Here is a 9,005-nt window from a genome sequence, read left to right on the forward strand (position 1 = left end):
GACAAGGTGTGGTTGTATAATCCCAGAAAGACCAAAGGGAAGTCTCCTAAGTTACAGAGACGTAACAATAATAATAGATCCTCTGTCATTATAACAATAGTGAGACACTATGTCATCAAGACACATGTGACCAAAACAACCTGCAGGACACACTGTGTATTAGTAACAGAAGTGATAGTTTAACAATTTTCCACTTTCTCTAGCTCGGATTGTGGTAATTGAAACTATCATATATTTTCCGTGGATGTGCTGTACTAGACCCTTACATCATATACCAAATTTCAAGGCAATCCATTAAGAACTACAAGAGATGTAAAATCTACAATTTTGATTAAAGTTCTTCCTATTTTTTTCTTTGCACCGAAAGTACGGAAACTTTATTTGATATAAAGAAATAATTAACTTTTATGGATTTTTCTGCAAATTTGGTACACTAATAGATTTTTACAACCTACAATTAAGTGTCAAATTTGGTCTAAATATAAGCCATATGTGCAAAGTTACTCAACAAAAATCGCTCATTTTGAACAAAATGTTTGCATACCACAACGCAAAAAGTCACGTGAGTTATCGGTCTAAAATATTTAATATAGCTTCACCCGAGAGTAAAATTTGACCGTTTTTTACAGCAAATATTCATTAATTAGTTAGTTAGTTTGTTTCCCCCATCACCATGCCCCAAATTGAACAAAAAAATGCGGCCTGGCAAACTAATGAATATATAATTGCTGTAAAATTCTTATCAGTGATATAAGTGTAGCTACCAGTTTCGCCGTCAAGTTTGATTTCATTCATTTAAGTTGTTTTCATTGAATATTATTGCATCATAATAATTAGTAGTGTGTGAAACGTTTTAGACGTCTGTCGGGGTATAAATACACGCCAGAAATTTAGTTCGATAAATAGATCTAGACTGAGTGATCGTGAGTCTAGACATAGAGAGCGTATAGTGGTGTTTTTTTATAGCTAAATTATCACACCTTATATTGTAATAACAGAGATAGAGGAGAATAATTTGTCTTGTCAAATTCTGTTATAAAGTAACTGAACCAGCCTGTGTGGACTTTGACAAAAAAAGACAATTATTTAAAGCTCTGGATATAACTGTGATTACGAACAGTGTAACGTACATTTGTATATACGTTATACTTGTTTTAGTATAGTATTTTAAAACAAGTGGATTGTGTGCTGTTTGTTTATTGTTGAAATTTATCGCCAAAAAGTCACAAACACATACTGTATAGAATCCGGCCCATACATAAAAACTGATAAACATGGTATTGACAAAGTTCCAAATGCATTATGGGTCTTGAAACATGGTTCTTATAAGGTTTTAAGGGTAGTGTGAAACCTCAAACATGGTTCTTGTAAAGTTCCAAATGCAGTATGTGACCTGATACATAATTCTTATAAATTTCCAAGTGCAGTGTGGGTTCTTAGTCCTCAAACAAAGTTCTTATAAAATTGTAAATGTAGCATTGAACCTAAAACATGATTTTTATAAAGTTTCAGGTGCAGTGTGGGCCTGAAACATGGTTCTTAAACAATCCCAAGTTTAGTATTGAAACGGAAGCATAGTACTTATAAAGTTCCAAGTGCAGTATGTGACCTGAAAGATGGTTCTTATAAAGGTTAAATGCAATGAGGAACATGAAACACGGTTCCTGTGGAGGTTAAAGTGCAGTGTGGGACCTTAAGTATGGTTCTTATAAAGTTCCAAGTGCAGTGCGGGATCTGAAACATGGTTCTTATAAAGGCTAAAGTGCAATATGGGACCTGAAGCGTGATTAACCTCAATGTACCTCTTGTTAATGCTTTGATACATAGAATTAAAAAATCCATTTCTACCTCTCATGAATTACCATCACCAAAGTTTCTTTACAAATATCACATAAAAAAAAATCTCTGAGCTCACACTATTTCGACAAGCATAACATAAAATGCTTTTAGTCAAATAAAAACTAAAACAAGTTCAAAATATTAAGGACGCCAACCATGGAACTAATATTAAGGACACCAACCATATAGGAACTAATATTAAGGACACCAACCAATGGCAACTCGATACGTAATTGACTAAACAGACTACTCTTATCTGACTTTATAGTTAGATTTGACAGTCACCCTTATAGTACACCCACGTTGCCAAAATGAGTTTTTCTCTCAACAGCAAGCGAACCAGGAACACTCGGATTCATAGTCCAGGCATGCTATCCATTAGGTGACGTCCGGCTCATATTTTAGCCAATAAAGGACAAAGATTAATTTGGTGAAGTTTATATGAATCGTTTAGAAATGAGAATTAGGGTAAGGATTTATAACACAAGATTATTATTTACTTACTGGAGTGCACGTCCCCTGGACGGAAGTTATATTAATTCATGATTAATGTTGGGACATGAAAAGTTACTTCCCTTATATGTAATTGTAAAAAAAACAACGTAAAAACGCCCATAAAAACTGCAAAACACAAAATGTGAAACCGAAAATTTGTATGTATCTCCCTATGGACCCACTCAATCGCCATGCCAAATTTGGTGAATATCCATATACAGGGGGCGAAGTAGTGGTAAAAACGCCCATAAAAACTGCAAAACACAAAATGTGACACCGCAAATTTGCATGTACCCCGCATGGGCCTGATGAATCTCCATAGCTGTTTTGGTGAAGATCCATCCATACCCTGAGAATGGTTACATGGACAGACAACAGGCAGTAATATTATATTTATATATATTTATACTTGAATTAACTTTACTCATCAATTAGAAGTATGAGGAAGGAGCGACAGTAATGGCGTTATCAAGAAACATTTGTATCTGTATCAAAAGTAACGTCTTACCTAAAACCACTTCCTCTTCTGGAAAGCTAGAGGAAAAAGCGAGAATAATGGCGTTATCAAGAAACATTTGTATCCGTATCAAAAGTAACGTCTTACCTAAATCCACTTCCTCTTCTGGAAAGCTAGAGGAAAAAGCGAGAATAATGGCGTTATCAAGAAACATTTGTATCCGTATCAAAAGTAACGTCTTACCTAAATCCACTTACTCTCCTGGAAAGCAAGAGGAAGAAGAGAGAGAGTAATGTCGTGATCAAGAAACTGACCCCACTGCATTAAAAGATGTGTGAAGTCTCGTGCCGGTACGTCTTTTTCGAAATGAATGTTAGTGGACACTAACCTTGGATTAGGAAACTCGTTTCCAGAAGAAGCTTTGCGGGGATTGGACACACCTGAAATTTAGTGTTCATGTTTTAGTCGGAATAATTACGATTTAAAAAAAGCTAATAATCTTTTTATTTGTGTTGTCCTTATCGAAATAAAAGAGAAAAACTGTTGACAAACAACACAGCAAAAATACAAAATGAATGAAATATAAAGTCTAAAAACAATTAATTTTTTGTAATTTATATTTACGTAATTTCAGGATATGAGAACTTAAAGATATATCGAATGTTGTTTTATATGTGTTCTGGTAATAGATAACAATCAGACGATTTCTGTAAATATTGTTAATGTTAAAACTGTTTATCGTTTTATTAAAAATAAACACCCCTAAAGTTGGAGTTTTACATTGCTCAAGACTGCCCTTCTAACGGTAAACATATTTTACTAATGATGCGCCATGTTGTTGTACTTATCCTACTTTCTTAAGGATTTATGTTTAATGAGTAACCTACTGAACTGAATAATTAATTAAAAATAAATAACAGCAACTTTTACAGTAGACAAATTCTGATTTAAATAAGAAGACTTCATGACCCTTGAACTCAGAAACTGGTTACAATGCAGGCACCAATGGTAGAACTCCTCAACAGCCGAAAATCCATAAAATACCTATTAAAACACGTTTTATAATGTCAACCTATTCTTCCTTTAAATGACCTTGACAAATATTTGACCTGAATTATTTCAGCATACATCAGCTCCGATAAAACAAACAAAAAAAAGAAAAACATTTTATTGATTGTTTAATAGAATTAGATCCCATGTGATCTTCCCCTTCATGTGGATATGCCACAGTATTCAAAGAGTTATTTCTTGTATTTGTGGTCCATATTTATTGATGCTTCTGAATTTACATGTCAGCAATTAGTAGAAACCACAATACAACAAAATATATCATAATAAGATAATAATGGAACTAATTTTCAAACCCGAAGATTGATCATCCCAGCAGTGAGAAATCAAATTGGTTCTTATCTTATTCAATCTAACAAACCTCAGTAGTTACATGTACTGATTGGACAAGGAATCAATTGATGAGTAAATATCTGGTACAGAGAAAAGCAAGAGCCCCTTGTACAATTCATGAGAAGGAAGATGCTGACAGCCCTTACCTTATAATCTATGAGCAATAAAATGAATAAATGACAATAAAGGAACAATTTGGCTACTCTGATGATTAGCTGAAACACCAACATTAACTCCCTGATCATTAACTGTTTGACCAGTAGTTATAATAATCATTTGGTTGGAGAATCAATGACTATGCTACCAAGTAATTGTTCACACTAGTTAAACACATATTTTCAATCTTGACTTTTTTTTTTAATACAGGGATGGGTTATTGACTAAATTTAGGAGCTAGAGAATGAAATGGGTATTCATGTTGTTCCATACAAAGAATTAAAGGTCAAGTTGCCAATAGATTTCTGTGCAATCAAACTATTGAAACTGTTGTCCTCTTACAAAAATAGCTTATGGAAAGTATGCTGGGAGCAGTAGTGTGCTTTTCATGTGACAGCCTTATACAGAGCCTTTTGCAAGAGAAACTCTGCTGCAGGCCTATTTTGAAGATGCAAAGCCATCAGACACAGTATGGCTACATGGTGAAAGTCCAAAATTGTTTTAACATACTCAACCTCTGTATAAATCATTACATATATATAACATAAAATGACAATTTTATATGTATAAAAAATATGCAAGTGTATGAAAGATAAAGAACTAGAAGCTTCGATGTTAAGAGGATTTCTTTCATCCTATGTAAGTGTGTGAAACTTTGTATTTTACTTGTGTTAAACTTTAGAATGCTGATTGATGTGCTTTGTGTTAAGTTTAAAAGCATTCTTCCTTATATGTCAAATGTATAAAATATCAAGTGGAAAATATCTCTTGTTGTAACTGGTGTGAGGTTAAAATGTTTTCTTTATAAAATGGAAAACTGAAGTTATTTTAATGATATATTTCATATAGCCTTTAAAATTTTCCATTATAAGTAGTGTAAGTAAATACATAATCAAATATATCTCTGAAAGTTTTCCAAAGCTACACAAATGATAAAAGTATAACTAAGGCACCTAGTTAACAGCATCCACCATCAACTCTTATGTGACAGAATTGTTTGATTTAGTCATCTGAATAAACATCCTCCCACCACCCCAAAATGCAGAATGGTTTTTGCTGCAATAGGACACAAACCATGAACCCTCAGGTTTCCAGTCTGAGCATTCTACCCACTAGAATTATAAACTAAAATATCTTGAATAATGTTAAATAAGTCTTTATTCATTCAACTACAACAGCACAAAAATTGTGTACAAAAAACTTGGAAAATATAACAGAAACATCAGCAGTTTGAAGTTTTACACATAATTTGAAAATAATATAGAAATATTTTGTCACTATTGTGGCCTAACAAAACCATTTGCTTATTACAAGCATAATCTCTAAAGCTTAAAACACAAAGTCACATCTTCCAATTAACATACAAAAGAAATGTTTATACAACCATCAACTACACGATAGAACTATGTAAGATATATATGAGAGTATATTATAAAGTTTAGGCATTGTTCGGGAATGTTAAAAATAAAGAAAACAGAAAATAATTTAATGGTCCCATAACAGCAAAAATTTACAAAACTGCTTCAACTACTGCTTATGAACATCAATTTACACTCATCATCATCTAAATCCAGTTGACAAGAAATTTTCTAATACAATTAGTGTTTCAACCAATACTATGACTATCATATCCCAGCCAGCCTGAAGAACCCTGGTGATGGGCTAAAGACCTTGTCCAATGAATATAGCAGATATAGTGTGATTGACATGTTATTATCAACTCTTCTTTTCATTCACTCAGAAATTCTTGTTAATAGCTGGAGATTTGATGAAATTTCAGTTTCATTACCTGCATTCAGATTTTGAAATTGTCACTAGAGCTTTAACTGCAGCAACATATAAACTGACTTTTAGAAGAAAATACGAAAAATTCTAAAATTTTCCATTTAATTAACAAATCTGTGCTTAAGCCAATAATTTACCAAAAAATATTTTAATGGGATAAAAATTCAAAAGAATAATTCTTTTAATATAAATTAAACTCTTGTATTAGCTATTAATCAGAAATCAAAATAGAGTACAGGTACAAAACTTCCATAAAAAATGGATCTTTTAGAATTTTTTTTTAAGTTGATAATTTTAAAAACAAGTCATAGTTTTTGTAATTTTGAAAATGTTGATAACAATAAGGCTAATTAATAAATTTTGTACACTTAGTTTCCATTTAAAGTATGTCATACACTTTTCGATCTTACTTTGTTTCCTTCACAAATGATGTAATTAGCCTATTAACAATGATATTAAACTAGATATTGGCAAGACATTTGACTGTGTCAATCAAAAAGTTTTAATTCATAAATGTGCTAATTACAATCCACGTGGTAATATTTATGATATTCTTAATTAAAACATACCTGATAAACAGGCAATGCTACACCTCAATTAATGGAATAAAGTCTCATTTCTGTAGTATTTTATTGTGTGGTTCCTCAAGGCCCAATCCTTGGACCGTCATATCTATTATTTACGTAAATAACTTTTGTATATTCAAGTGATACTTGCACTTTGTATGCTGATGATATGATTCTTACCATAGAAGCCAATACTCTTGCTGAATGTTTTAAAATGGTCAATATTGAGTTGTTTTCTATCACTACCTGGTCTCTTGACAACTGCCTGGTTTTAAATATTTTCAAGCTACAATATAAGATTATATCAATGGAACAGGTAAATGATGAGTTTTGATGGCATTACTATATCCAGGGTTGATTAAATACAGATTCTTGGAGTTATTGTTTAGAATAATCTCAGATGGGATGAACAAATTGAAATGATTTCTAAAAAGCTTGTGTTGTAAGAGGGTTTTCCCATTTCGAGTCCTCTATCAAATCTATTACACCATCTTCTTTGGTCAAATGAATTATTGTTTAAATGTTTGGGGCTCACACTTTAGTATGTTAAGCCTGAACTGGCTGTTACAGAAGAGGGTCTTGAGGCTTATGATAGACCTTCCTTACGGAGCATCCATTTCTAACAGATTCAAGGATACAGACTATTAACTATTTATCAGGCCTGTGTTTACCACTTTATTTGTGTTGCTAAGACAATTACAATATTTAATCCTTATATGAATTTGTTAATCCCCTCTAAAGAAAGCATATATTGCTTTCATCATATAAATATCTACTTCTGTACAAGAACCAATTCGATTTTGAGTTCTAAGTTTTTTATTATTTGGCTCCGATTATTTTAAATTGTCTGAAATTTGAATATTGGTCATCTTCCAATATTTAGTAATATAAAAGAACAATGTGTAATTATATATTTAATAATTTCTCTAGGTTTGGTTTAGCACATGCATAAATAATATTTCTTTTATGGTTACTTATCCTTCATAGTTGCTCAGCACTCTATACAATGTTCACCAGAACAACTCTGTGAATATTACATTACAAAATAACAGCTGGTTTCTTCATCATTTTGTATACACATATAAAACATTATTATAACATAAAGTTATTAAAGCAGGTTTTATTTTGAGATCTTATCAAAATTACAAGTGTACACTCATGTTTCAAGATAAGATAAATTCTGGTGTATAAAGGTAAAACAGTAAAGACTGAGCAACAACAGTTTCCATGTCCTTCAGTTTTTAGCAACTTAGAAAATGTACGACATAAAACTATACATTATTTCTCTTTCATCAGTGAAAAACTTCATGTATCAAAGGGTTTATGTGATATAAACATTCATTTGGCACCTCATTCTGATCAACTTACCTAACAAGTACCAATTTGGGTCTACTCAGCAAATACAACTCTTTAAGGAGGCTATTAATATTACTAATGTCTTCATATGTACTTGTAGTCTTTTAGCAAAATATTCTAATTTAAGGTAACATCAGATCTTGTCATTAAACTATTATTATACAAGATAACATGTTTTGAAATATAATTTTTACTTTATGGACAAAGCATATACGATAAACATTACATATACACTTAATACTGGGACATCCTGTAACATTTACAGGAAGTGTATAGAATGTTTCTAGATAAACAAAACTCTGGGTAAGAAATAAACAAGAAAATGAGTAAATCAGAACAGACTAATTTGTTATGAGATTTCAAAGAGAGTTTCAGCTTACAGAAGACACATTTGAGTAAATGATTTAAGACACTTAAGTAAATCATAACATGATAAATTGATAGAATTTGGACTTTACTGCATTTTTTCTGTTCTCAGAAAGTATGGTAAACTTGTTACAAAACAATTTAGTAGACAATCAGATAACACATTATAATTCAGAAACATTCAATTTAAGAAAATGAGAGCATTAAGTGTGAAAATATGTACAATACTGTTCAGAGTTCACTTGATGGCTAGTTAAAAACAGAATTAAAAGAAGACACACTGGAGACTCAGTTTACACTTTTCATTATACCGCAATAAAGGTTATATATGCTAAATCAACCCCACTCAAAACATGTATATAAATAAGCATTCATAGTTACATAATAAAGGGTCCATGTTATACTATATATATCCTAGGATTAATGTCATATCAGGTACACCTATTACCAGCATTTAAAAAAATCATTTAACCTATTCCAAATTAGTCATGCACAATGTTGACTGGTTCAGTTTGCCATATACATTACAGCAATTTTGTTAAACAAGACCGATGTGGTTGTGGTAGCCATTCCGATGTAGGAGG

The sequence above is a fragment of the Limulus polyphemus genome, unplaced genomic scaffold (genome assembly GCF_000517525.1).
Source record: "Limulus polyphemus unplaced genomic scaffold, Limulus_polyphemus-2.1.2 Scaffold1398, whole genome shotgun sequence".
Lineage (NCBI taxonomy): Eukaryota > Metazoa > Arthropoda > Merostomata > Xiphosura > Limulidae > Limulus > Limulus polyphemus.